Source organism: Bombus bifarius, unplaced genomic scaffold (genome assembly GCF_011952205.1).
Source record: "Bombus bifarius isolate JDL3187 unplaced genomic scaffold, Bbif_JDL3187 scf7180000007970, whole genome shotgun sequence".
In the NCBI taxonomy this organism is placed as follows: domain Eukaryota; kingdom Metazoa; phylum Arthropoda; class Insecta; order Hymenoptera; family Apidae; genus Bombus; species Bombus bifarius.
The window spans coordinates 665,839-678,016 of record NW_022884356.1 but is presented as its reverse complement, the minus strand read 5'-3'; the positions used below and the strand labels follow the sequence as shown (position 1 = coordinate 678,016).

The following is a 12,178-nucleotide window of genomic DNA, read 5'->3' as shown; positions in this document are numbered from 1 at the left end:
ACCATCTCGAGTTACAACATCGAAACTGCTTTCTCTCGGACGTTTCTATCGGGAAAATTCGCTTTCAACGAATAACCGAATCGAGCTCTTCGTTTGTTTATTTATGCTCGTAGAAATATGAATTTGCATTAAAACGCACCATCTAGTAAATATATATAGTGTAGTAGAAGTTTTCAATGTTTCTGGAAATAGCCAACAGAAGCAAAATGAAAAATCCACATCGAGCAATCTTGAAACTGTTCTTTTTTTCTTATTTTTTGATCGAATTTGATTTTAGGTCCTATTCCTTGATTTATCTTTGCAAAAATATAAATTTACATCGAAACGCGTTATATAGACGCGAATACTAGTTTACTCTTTCATTTAGTTGAAGTTTGGTAATTCTGTTTCGTTGAACTTCATGTGATAAAAATGAAACGGAATATACATCTGCTCTCGGTTGAATTTACTTCAATTCTGACGTCGCATTCGTATCTTTCTAAGGAAGTCGTAGAAACTCTCCGAAACGCGTTATCCTACATTTTTACGATTTTCATACAAAGTTACGAAGCAATCAGTTCGACTTTCAAATCTGTAATCCCCTCACTGACGGCGGCATTGGTAAACTTCGAATCCTCTACTTCTCCTCTACTTTTATAACGATGCTTGTCGATACATTTTACATTTATGACAAACTGCTGGTAAGCTGATAATCACCATGACGAAACTTCTCCATTCCAATTACCAGTAGTTGAATCATCAGTAATGAAAATATGTCAATATATTGTAGGTTAGAAACGATGCTTATTGTCAACAAACACAAACAGACTATTCGCTGCAGTAATTACTTCTTCAGCAAATCAATATTTATTTCTATTGTGTATCAAAATATCGACGATAAAAATACAATAATATATTATAGGTTAAAAACGATGCTTAATGTCAACAAACACAGACTATATACCATGGAAATTATATTTTGACCAACTCGATATTTATTCTTAAAAGCTGAAACCTAATCTTCTTCCAAATTGTGTATCGAAATAACAACAATGAAGATACAATGATACATCGTAGGTTAGAAACGACGCTCATCGTCAAGAAAGGCGAACTATTTGCCGTGGAAATTATATCTTGACCAACCCGATATTTATTCTTAAAAGCTGAAACCTGATCTTTCTCCAAATTGTGTATTGAAATATCAACAACGAAGATACAATAATACATTGTAGGTTAGAAACTGTTTTATCGACAAGGAACAAAAGAATCTTATCTACCGTGGAAATTCGACGTTACTTCTCAACAACTATTTTATCCTTAAAAGCTCGAATTTATTTAAAGAGACATCGCATTGCGCGCGTACGGTAGAAGAGAACCGTTGTACTACTTTTCCCTATTTATTTCCCATTTGATCAAACGAGTACGCGAGCAAACAGGAGAAAGAACAAATACGTCCTCGACGTTCGTCTCTCTAAACTTTTCAAAGCTTTCCAATTTCAGTTCGTCAGTTTTTTTTTCACCTATCCTGAATTCACAACCAGGCAAGCAAACCTAATCGATACGTTTGAAAACAGGTTTTTCTCGCAACAAGCTTTCGTTAGTGGTAAAATTCAGATGGATTGGAGAGAGCGGTTGATGTTTTCGAGGGAAACACATCGAGTATGTACAGGCACGTAGCATGGGTACGGCCATTATTCGAGGGAATCGTCGGCCTCCTAATAACGGAGATACCGTCGTTGATTCCGTTATCTCGTTGTCATTCAACGAGATCGTTCCGTATTCCAGGCTCGTCCCGGAATATCGGCAATTTTCAATGATCGTTCCACCGGAACGCACAATACCCACCAAAGTCTATTAAATTCCGCTCGATTCCGCGCCGCGGACGACAAGTCAAATCTTGTCTCGATTATTGTTGCCGTTCTTTGCCGATTGCCTGACGTATTCAGATATTTTAGGTATTTTTAGCAAGCAAGCAAATATTGTAATTCGAATCCAGCGTGAAAGTATACAGGGTGTATCTTTTGGCAAGAAGATGATAAGAATATCACGAGGTGTGGAATGAATTGGCTGTATCTGTATTCGATGCTTTAGGTTGACGAGAAAAACAGCTGTGAAAGGATTCGAGTGCACGGTGCTTTGTTTTCGAGAAATTAGCAAGTTTCCTTATTTTTATTTTATTAAATTTCTATCATTTATTTTGTTCAACTTTCGATCGTTTTAATTTATTATAGTACTCTTGCATATTGTTACGATTCACTGGGTGGAGATCGTAACGAAGACATTTTAAAATAGAAGAAATTAATTTAAAGAAGTTAATTTCACGTAGACAAGATGCGATTAAATTCTTTCGGGGCTGTTTTAGCATCGATCCAAGGGATCCAATGCAGATATACCAACTCACTCACTCTTTCGAGATTTCGTAGTTCCTGTCGTTCCTTCGTAAGATCTGTAGATTTTTTGTTGTTGTTGTTGTTGTTGTTTATTTAGCCCAAGATACAGTTTTAGATACATATTCACAATAAACGGTGAATTTTCACAATAAACGGAGCTAGGTGGAAAGGAGCGTTTTGCGTTTCGTCCCGGGACTACCGGTGGACTCGTCAGTAAGGCTATGCCCGGTAGTCCCTGCCTTAGACGTAGAGGGAGTCTCGCTAGGTGCGATATTTGTATCATGCGCTCGTATATTCGACCACTAGCGAGATAGACAGACTCGTCGTCGTAGCCCTCTGGTGTTGGCGGTTGGTACCCGCGGATCGCTCGGGAGGTGTTGCGCCGCGTTGATGCCTCGACCTGTCGGCGTCCTGTTGATACCGATCCGCCACAGATCGATCGCCGTTTTCAGGACATTTCCAACAACGTGAAAAAGAAATGTTTCGAAAGAAGAAGGATTAGTGTTCGGTGCACTGCACGTTTGGATATGAAGAAACTGTCTTTCGATAAAAACTCCAAGTCACCTAGATTTTTCATATACAACATATTTTTCATTTCTATATTTTATTTGTCATAGTCACTGCAATTTCAATAGCAAAGCTCTGCGGCATACAGCTACGGACTCTTGAAAATGGCAGACGACATCCACTTAGGACTCTCGCAACAGAACCACCGACTACAAATATGTTAAAAAGCTTAACAATCTCCACTTCGATCCTCCTGTAGTTTATACCAACTGTTCATCGAACAAATAAAAAGAAAAAGAAAAAACGTCGTGTTATTGGGTTGGCAACTAAGTAATTGCGGGTTTTGCCAATCCATCTAATGACAAAATCCGCAATCACTTAGTTGCCAACCCAATATTTCCTTCATAGGAGACGCAAACTCGAAACGAGCTATGGTAATCGAAATGTTCGATCAGCGAAGCTATGGAAAAAGAGAAAAACGGAATTAAGGGCGAGAGAAAAAGATCTACAAAAAAGAGAGAGAGAGAGGTGGCGATGAAAATTAATTAGTCGCGAGGAATGCAACGAGCGAAAGAATGCACGGTACGATCGATTTGCAGATTCGTTGAATGACGAAGGAAAAAAAAAGGAGAGCTGCGCCACCTAACTTTCCCTTTCTTCAAATCACCTTTTCTTCCACCTCTCGAGGTTTTAGCTCGCGTCTCGGCTATTTGTTTCCGCGAAGGAACGAGAGCCGCGAGTACGAAGGAAACGATTGTGAAGCAACTAATTAGGAAACGCGCCAATACAATCGATGCGCACGATTTCTCGTTAACGCCAAACTCGTTTTGCATTGTTTCGTCACCGACTAATGTTCGTTAGTGTTCGGCGTTCGTTCTGTTCCGGTAACCTTATCGAGCTAAGAATTCGTCCAGTTCAAAGGTCATTGGACCAAAGATACCGTAGACAGAAAAACGTTCGATCGATGGAATTTCTGAACTGGGATTCGAGTCTGAATCGTTCGATTGCTTTGCAATTTTTTCCTACCTTTCTGTCGCGTATTTATCGCCAAAATGTCACGATCAGAATACGATGGGACTCTGTTTATATTAGGTCGTCTGAAAAGTTTCTTTCGTTTTGGAAGGAAATAATGGATGCACAATATTATTATTTATTTTATCGAATTACGTATGATCGATTTTGTTACATCAAATTGAAGATCACAACGTTCGACAGATTAGGTTTCATGTTTGTATAAAGACGCGTTGTTGTAAAAGACGTGTCCGTAAAAGAAAGACACTTTCCGGACAACCTAATATGAGACTGTTGGAGAACTACGATAGTTGGCTCGTGTGATCATATGATCCATGGTTGGGTCATACGACAGGATTCAATCACGCTTATTACGCGAATTATCCAGGGAATATATAATACTTAGTACTAACTAAGTTAGAATTTAATCTTGGAATCGAGATTAATAATCTGTGGAAGACACAATGTTTGTGTTGAAATAATACAATGTGATATTTATTAAACAATTATTACAAGAATTATAAGTGTGTGTTTTGGAATGTAGACAGTTGGCTAGTTATTCGCAGACTAACTGGCTCAGTGACCCATGGTCCTTGAAAACGTTTAGAACCCCACTCTCTATGCAGTAATGAGTGTGACCTGTGCGGGTGTCTATGTGGCGTCACATGTGCCACAGAACCTTCTAGTAGCTTCTCGACGTGCCTGTCACGTAATTTTTGGGGTTGGTTGATGAAATAAAGTAGCTGAGTCTTAACACAACTATTAACTTTGTTTTAATTAAACTTTATTATGAATTCAGCAGTCACAATGTAACACACACTGAATTAACATAAATCACAATTCACTCCAACCACGTTATGCAAGACTTAGTTACAACGATACGTTAAGTACGCGACTGTTAGAAGGGTAGAGACCGGTATAGATATGTTCACTATTCTGAGGATACAGAATAAGTGAGTCTTTCTGGCGATACCATGTCTGAGGAAGGCTAGGGGTGGGTGTGTCTAAGGACACGGGACTATCGGATTTGTCGATGACACTTTTGGTTAGGGAAGTGAGGGCAGTAGACACCGTCTCCGATTGGATAATAAGACGGTTGGTGGACCAGGAAGGGTTTTAGCCGCCCTCGCGAGAAAGTTGCTAACGGAACATACCAGATGCGAAGAAAACCGACTTTCTAAGCTAACGCGTGGTAGACAATAAACGTAAAAGGGAAATCTAAGACAAGAAATACTCGCTTGGTCCGAAGGACCTTAACTATGAAAGTGCCAAGACCCCTGGTGGGTACTTAAGACTATCGAGGGTGCGCACCAAGAATCTGCAGACATCTGGGTGCCATCCTGTCCGCGGTGTGTGGCCTGGTCTCTGATGTGAATTGACGTTACACGCCCATCGAGAATGTTCCAACCATATCCTCACGCTTCTTCCGGCTAATTCTCGAAAGAGTCTGCACGTGCTAGCCGCCGTGGTGCATCTCACGAACGCACGCTAGTGGGGATGGCGCTGGGCAACGAAGGGAAGAATCCGTACGATCAATCACCTCATCTGCATGCGATTGATATCGTTGTATTCCAACACTAACTATAGTATACAATAAATAGTGGGTCGAGGAGAAAGTCATAAAAATCACGGGCTTCTATTGTCACGCGTGAATCTCCCTTAGAGCAGTTCTTAAAATTTCTTACCTCTGTTCTCCACGCTTGCCTCGCCGCTACATTTTCACTGTCTTTACAGATCTGAAATATGGTTACTCGTATCCACGAGAACACACGCCTAAATACACAAATTCCATCTCTATCTCTTCTGCCTCTCTTGCATATTTGCTATCGTTTCCCGAGCCCAACCTACCCCTTTTCTAAAAACCATAATCTCTGACTCATACGTTCATCCCGCTGTTTCAAGTATTGGAAAACGCTTTAGGCTCGTACGGGATGGCGGCGTGAGATTCTTGTGTGGATTACCCGCTAAAACCGCTTCCCAATCGACGTTAACCTAACCGCCCACCAGCACTTAAATCGTCCATTTTGCGAATTAACTGTGTTTTAGTCTTTGCACGAGTCAGCGGCAAAAGGACTGCGAGGGACGACATTCTACTTACACAACACGTTACAGTCGTTGGAAAATTCCAACAAATTTTACTTTGCTCGCTACTTTACGCTAAGAGCACCTATGGTTCTCGCAAGATCACTGATTTATAGTAAAAGTAAGTGGTGTACCCAGCTGCTTTGCCAGGTACTTACTCATACAGACAGTTTGAGAGCACTTGACCAGCTGTTTTCGAAACAGGTAGATCGGTCGAGGAGGACCTGTGCTTTGGTCTTCAGGTTTAAATCCTCTCTTTTGCTATTTTTACTGCTATATATAATATATATATTATTTTAATCGAACATTTATTGTAATTTCGTGGATACTCGCAGAGACGAAGTATTAATCTTCTCTACTCTGAAATTTCATAGTGCGGTTTTTTCAATACGCTCTTACGGATTTCCACGAGTAAGCAGGTTTGATCTTCGATTCACCATTTTCTTCGAGAAACATCGCGCGGGGTTGTTTACGTCTGTAAATACCTTGGTTTTCTTCCCTACGACTCGTACGAGGGAAAACTTGCACGCGCCCCGTTGCACCGGCCGACCTCCTTTCGTTCGTGTAAGGAGGTTTGCTCGCGTGCAGGCGTATTTTGTCCGAGCTTTAATTGTCGATAACTAAGAAACAAAGGCGAAAACGCAATTTTTTTATTCTTGATTTTCGTCTTCTTTCGACTTCTAGAATCAGCCGTTAAATTATCTGACACATGTAGCCGAACACCCTGTACACGCAATAGCATCAGTTTTGTCGTACAGCCTATACAACACGTGGAGTATACGTAACCACGAATTTCCGGATTATGGATGCGGTTAAACGGCGATGCTTTCGTATTAGCATGTTTGATCTGTGTTCGCCGTCGTATTACAGGCTTCTATCGCCTTTGTATCATCGACGGTCGCAGCCACGGACATGTGTGTGTAATCGAGAATGATCAACCTCAGTCAGAGTAAGTATCTGACGATTGTCGCGAAAATCATGTTAACCATCAAAAGCAGAGCCTTCTTGTCCTTCTTGTAAAACCAGTGGGAAACGAAAATCTTCGGTGCATATTGCTCGCCTCGCTTCCTTGTGTGTGAAATTCCTTATGACAGTGAAACTGATGAAGTTGAAGTAACACGAAGTAATATGTTGAAGTAAGAAGTCGGAAATATGAAGTACAGCGGAGTCTCGGTTACTCGAGTCCCGTTTATCCGAAGTTCCGTATTAACCGAGGTGCTTCGAACTTTACGCACACTTCAACTTCTTCGAAATTTTGTACGCGAAGAATACGAAAGCGTAAATAGTCCGATACGAAACTTTCAGCCGATTAAACGATGGGTTAAATAAAATCGACCAAATACACGTACGATATTCATTGTCAAAATATTTTCTATCGTTTTATTCTGCCATTTATAAACACTGATAGACCTTCTGGTATTGTCCTACTTCTCGATCATCCGACAGAGCTTCGAATAACCAACGTTCTACTGTGCTGTAACTACAAATCACTTTTTCCTCTCCTAATTATTCCACGAACCGAGAACGTTTTATTCTTTTAAAACATCGCGACTAAGAATTGAAATAAAGGATTCTGCTCGACCACACGTACAAGCGACGTTACACGCGTGCCTCGCATGCTTCAAGCGTTAAGGGACATCATTTTGCAACTGTGCACAACATCGAGAAAGTTACGACCGACCGACCGAAAGCAGTTTCAGTGGAAGAATTCCAACGCAGTTTTTCAGCAGTAGGAGCACCGCTTCCGGTGCTACATATAGTACATATGGTGTTGAAGAGGACAATGTACGTTCTTGCTTAATCGACGTACGAACATTTCTACGGAACCAGTCTCGTTACTCTTTAGACATATATACAGGATGGTTGGTAACTGGTGGTACAAGCGGAAAGGGGGTGATTCTAGGCGAAAAAAGAAGTCGAAAATATAGAATAACAATTTTTCGTTCGAGGCTTCGTTTTCGAGAAAATCGACTTTGAATTTTGGCTCGGTACGCGTGCACTTTACCGCGTCTCGTTATAACGGATCTCACTGTAGATCGTTGTCTCGTTGGAAAAATTAAAAAAAAACGATTTTTATTCTATATTTTCGACTTCTTTTTTCACGCAGAATCACCCCCTTTCCGCTTGCACCAGCAGTTACCAACCACCCTGTATATATGGTCGTACATGTTTAATTCGTAGCATTATAGAAGTATGGATGGGTGTGTATCTGTGGGCATGATGGATGATCTAATAGTCGGATGGAAATGATTGACAGTTAGAAATACGTGTGCCAAGCCCCTTTTCCAGCTTGTGAAACCGGCGATATAGAAGAATATAACAATAAGAACGAAGAATAATAGCACGTGTAGATTACTGGAAGAAGAAATTCAAGAAATATATATAAATAACGTCTGCTCTGGAGAAGCTGTTATTATCGGCTGAGAAATACTGGAAAGTTCAAGGAGAACGCGGCGAAGGAATCGGCGATGTAAATGTTGCTCGATGGGGTAAGGAGAAAGAGAAGGATTGCGGTATCGCGTGTATCGTTGTTCAAATTATGAACGATACAAATTCGGGGATAAACGTCGCTGCTTAAATGACAGCGGATTTAAACTAAAAGCTCGTACGATTCCACTCTGCATCATGGAGGAGCAAACATCGATAATCTTTTCTAAACCTTTCTAATCTCCCCTTTCCGAACGTTTAGAATCCTTCGTGCAATGCAAATATAAGAAAAAAAAAAGAGAGAGAGAGAAAAAATGATAAAAAAGAGAATCTTCGCAGCATCAGAGGGAAATAAAAGACGAATGGGGAGAGCACAGTGGCGCAGCTCGTTTCGATATCACGGAGTTTCGTGTTTTACGGGTGATCGGTTGACAGAGACGAGCAGACGGCAAACATTCACCGTTTCCTGTTCCTCTTGCCTGATCTTTGCTGGTCTTTTTCACTTGCTGCCTCGATCGCACCCCTAGTCACGGTCACAAATAGTCGTGGCTTTGGAGAAAATTCACGTCAAGTAGAGGGTCGATCGCGACAGAGGACAACCTGTCCCATGCTCTTTCCATCCTTTCTGTTTATTTCCAGCTCCCTTCACTGCACACTGTACCGTCTTTAGAATCGTCGACTCGCAATCTTGTCGATTTTAGTTCCTTTCAGGCTTCAGATTACGCGATCAACCTTCTGTTCCAACTATTCCGTTCGATGTGTTTCTCATCTTATCAACGATCATCTTTACACAATGCTGCGCTCTATTTTTCATATTAGAATTTTTCATTTACATTCGACGATTTTATTAAGGTTCGAAGAGGTCCAGGTATTTATACTACGATACTGTGATACACTGTACGGGTGTTTCACTTTTATTCCGCGAAACCGTGTCAGCGTATTCTACGATTAAAAATATGAGAAAGATGTTATACAAACATAGGGTGGCAGATGCTTTGTCACAACGTTGGAACAAAATGCCAAAATTATAAACCAACTGGATACTCGTTCGATCGATCGGTCGTGTTTAACGAAGTTCTTGTTCAAAGTGTTCTTGCAAATGCTAAATCGACCTCGTTTTCACGCAGAAACAGATAAAAAACCAGTCGTTTATAAAATTGTCATCAGCGTTGTTACGTTGTAATAACATTTACGACTCTGTGTTTAAAGAACACTTTTCTCTTATTTTCAATCGTAGAATATACCGACACCGACTCGCGAGAAAAAATGAAACACCCTGTACACTTATATTCTGTTAATACGATCCGCAATATGATAACTCGTTCTCTTCTTAAATTGGAGAAATCTCCCGAACAAATTAACAACAAATATTTGTAGAATTATCTTTACTTAGAGTTTATAGAACTATGATCGAGGTTAGGTTGAGGTTAGGTTGAAGGATCTGTAGAATTATCTTTACTTAGAGTTTATAGAATTATGGTAAACTGTAGCTTTTTTAAATGCAGGAAATTCGAGACAGATTAAAACCTTAATTACGAGAGTTTATAGAACTATGATCGAGGTTAGGTTGAGGTTAGGTTGAAGGATCTGTAGAATTATCTTTACTTAGAGTTTATAGAATTATGATAAATTGCAGCTTTTTTAAATGCAGGAAATTCGGGACAGATTAAAACCTTAATTACGAGAGTTTATAGAACTATGATCGAGGTTAGGTTGAGGTTAGGTTGAAGGATCTGTAGAATTATCTTTACTTAGAGTTTATAGAATTATGATAAATTGCAGCTTTTTTAAATGCAGGAAATTCGAGACAGATTAAAACCTTAATTACGAGAAATTCTCAACATTAGAAATTACGTTCCTCTGTACGTGTATTTTCCTATAGTTTTCTGTACAGTTTTTCATATGTGTCTAGCACACTCATAACTCAATTTTACAGCAACTCGGACTAAACAACGTCTAAAAATAAGGTCTGCTTGTCAAAGAACCGGAAGTTCTTTAGAACCAAGTCCGGGGACGCTGACAAACTGCATCCGGAGAAAGATGCATTCGAAATGACGAAGGAGCCATGCACGGACATCGATTATTCTTCCATGACAAATGGCCAGCGTCGCTAACTTCGCGTTATTTCAAGGCAACCTAACGTAACCTAACTTTTGCCTAACCTAACCTCACTTTTACCTAGCATAACCTAACTTTCGCCTAGCATAAGCAAGTCTACACAAACGTAATCATAACTAGTTAGAAAGTTCGTTCGCTCGCAAAGTCTCGATATGGCAAATATGCGTGTCACAAACTTTTACAATTATAATATACGTATTACGTATGCACACGTACCACGAACAATTAAGTATGTTGATAATCTCTCGAATATTCTTAATGACTTCGGTATTAACATATTCGTTGCATGACAATCTACGTATAATTATCGACATACACTGTCAGCCATAAATGATACGATATTTATTAATAATGTTATTTAACGAAGATCGAATACTTCTCGCTTTTCATATTTTCCAATTAATTATTAATTATATATTAACGAGTTATTAAAAGCACGGAGAGACCACGTAACTAAAAGGAAATAATTATTACGATAAATATTACTAATTATTCTAAATTATTAACATAACTAAATTAACTATATCTTGTAACAACTGTTGATTAACTGATAATTGTTACTTCGTTCCTCGTGTATTTTAACGTAAAATAGTACGAACGAAGTACCAAGTGAAATGTTAAATAAAACATTAGATGAATCGTAAACGATAAAATTCTAAGTAGAAGAGAATTCGTTCGACTTTCTTCGCGAATATAACGAGTCGGTGTCGTAATATTCACAGTCGACAACAAGTAGCATAAACGAAAAATCTTATGTCTCTCGGCAATACCGCGATAAACATACTGAGCAGAAAATCGTTTTACGAGACACGAGGAAACGAGCACGAAGAAAACGCTTGATACGAGCATTGCGTGCCAGAAAATGATTTATTTCGAGGCGAGAGTGTCAAGGACGCGTCAAGGTTGAAACAATATTTCTCCACGTTCCTTTCGTTTTCATAAATTAATTTACTGTACGTAACATGAAACAGAATAAGAAGGAACGGAGAGAAAGAAAATAGCTGCAGGTACAGTGGCTTCTGTTTCGTTTTAATCCGACGTTCGACGCGTTTCTTCCTCGCAACCACTTTAACCCACGTTCTTCAACCCTTATACGTTCCTAATTAAAGCTGGAAATGGAAGAAAGGAGACAGGTGCGGATTGAAGTTGATACTCGACGAAGGAAACCGGAGGGCAATCGTTTCGATTCCCATGTAGACTCTTCTCTTCTTTTCTTTTTCGTTTTTTTTTCCTTTCTTTTTTCTCTTGTTTTTTTTTTTGTTTGAAGTATCGTTTACTATCGCGTGTAACTTCCATGGCAATTATTACACTCGTGATATTAGATATAATATAATATTTGGGGATTTGCCACGTTGTTAAATATTGTTAAATATTTTATTTTTTTTGTTTTTTTTTTTTTTTGTTTGTTTGCGCGTTTATCGTCTATCCGTCGTTTCGTGTTCACGAAAACGTAGAATGCTGTACGTTCAATGGATTATCTCTCTTCTTCTAACTGTTTTTGAAAACACTCGGTTACAGCGTAATGCGGAGGATGTGTCTCTAAACTTGCCCAGTAAGCTACACGGTGGCTAATGATTTCGGAGTCGACTGAATCTAGAGATCATGTGCAAATTCCATGACATCAATTCTAACTCTCCAACGAGCGCTGAATATTTTTCTTGCAG

At 39.5% G+C, this 12,178-nt stretch overlaps 1 protein-coding gene and 1 long non-coding RNA gene across 11 annotated transcripts in view; one reads left to right on the top strand and one right to left on the bottom strand.

The window, feature by feature from the left end:
- LOC117213790 (potassium voltage-gated channel protein eag) overlaps positions 1-12,178 on the bottom strand; it is a 153,532-nt gene that overhangs the window by 76,352 nt on the left and 65,002 nt on the right. The gene's annotated exons all lie outside the window — the stretch shown is intronic.
- LOC117213890 lies at positions 376-1,148 on the top strand. The gene is made up of 2 exons (XR_004488744.1): positions 376-680; positions 770-1,148. It is a non-coding gene; the product is annotated as an uncharacterized LOC117213890 (long non-coding RNA).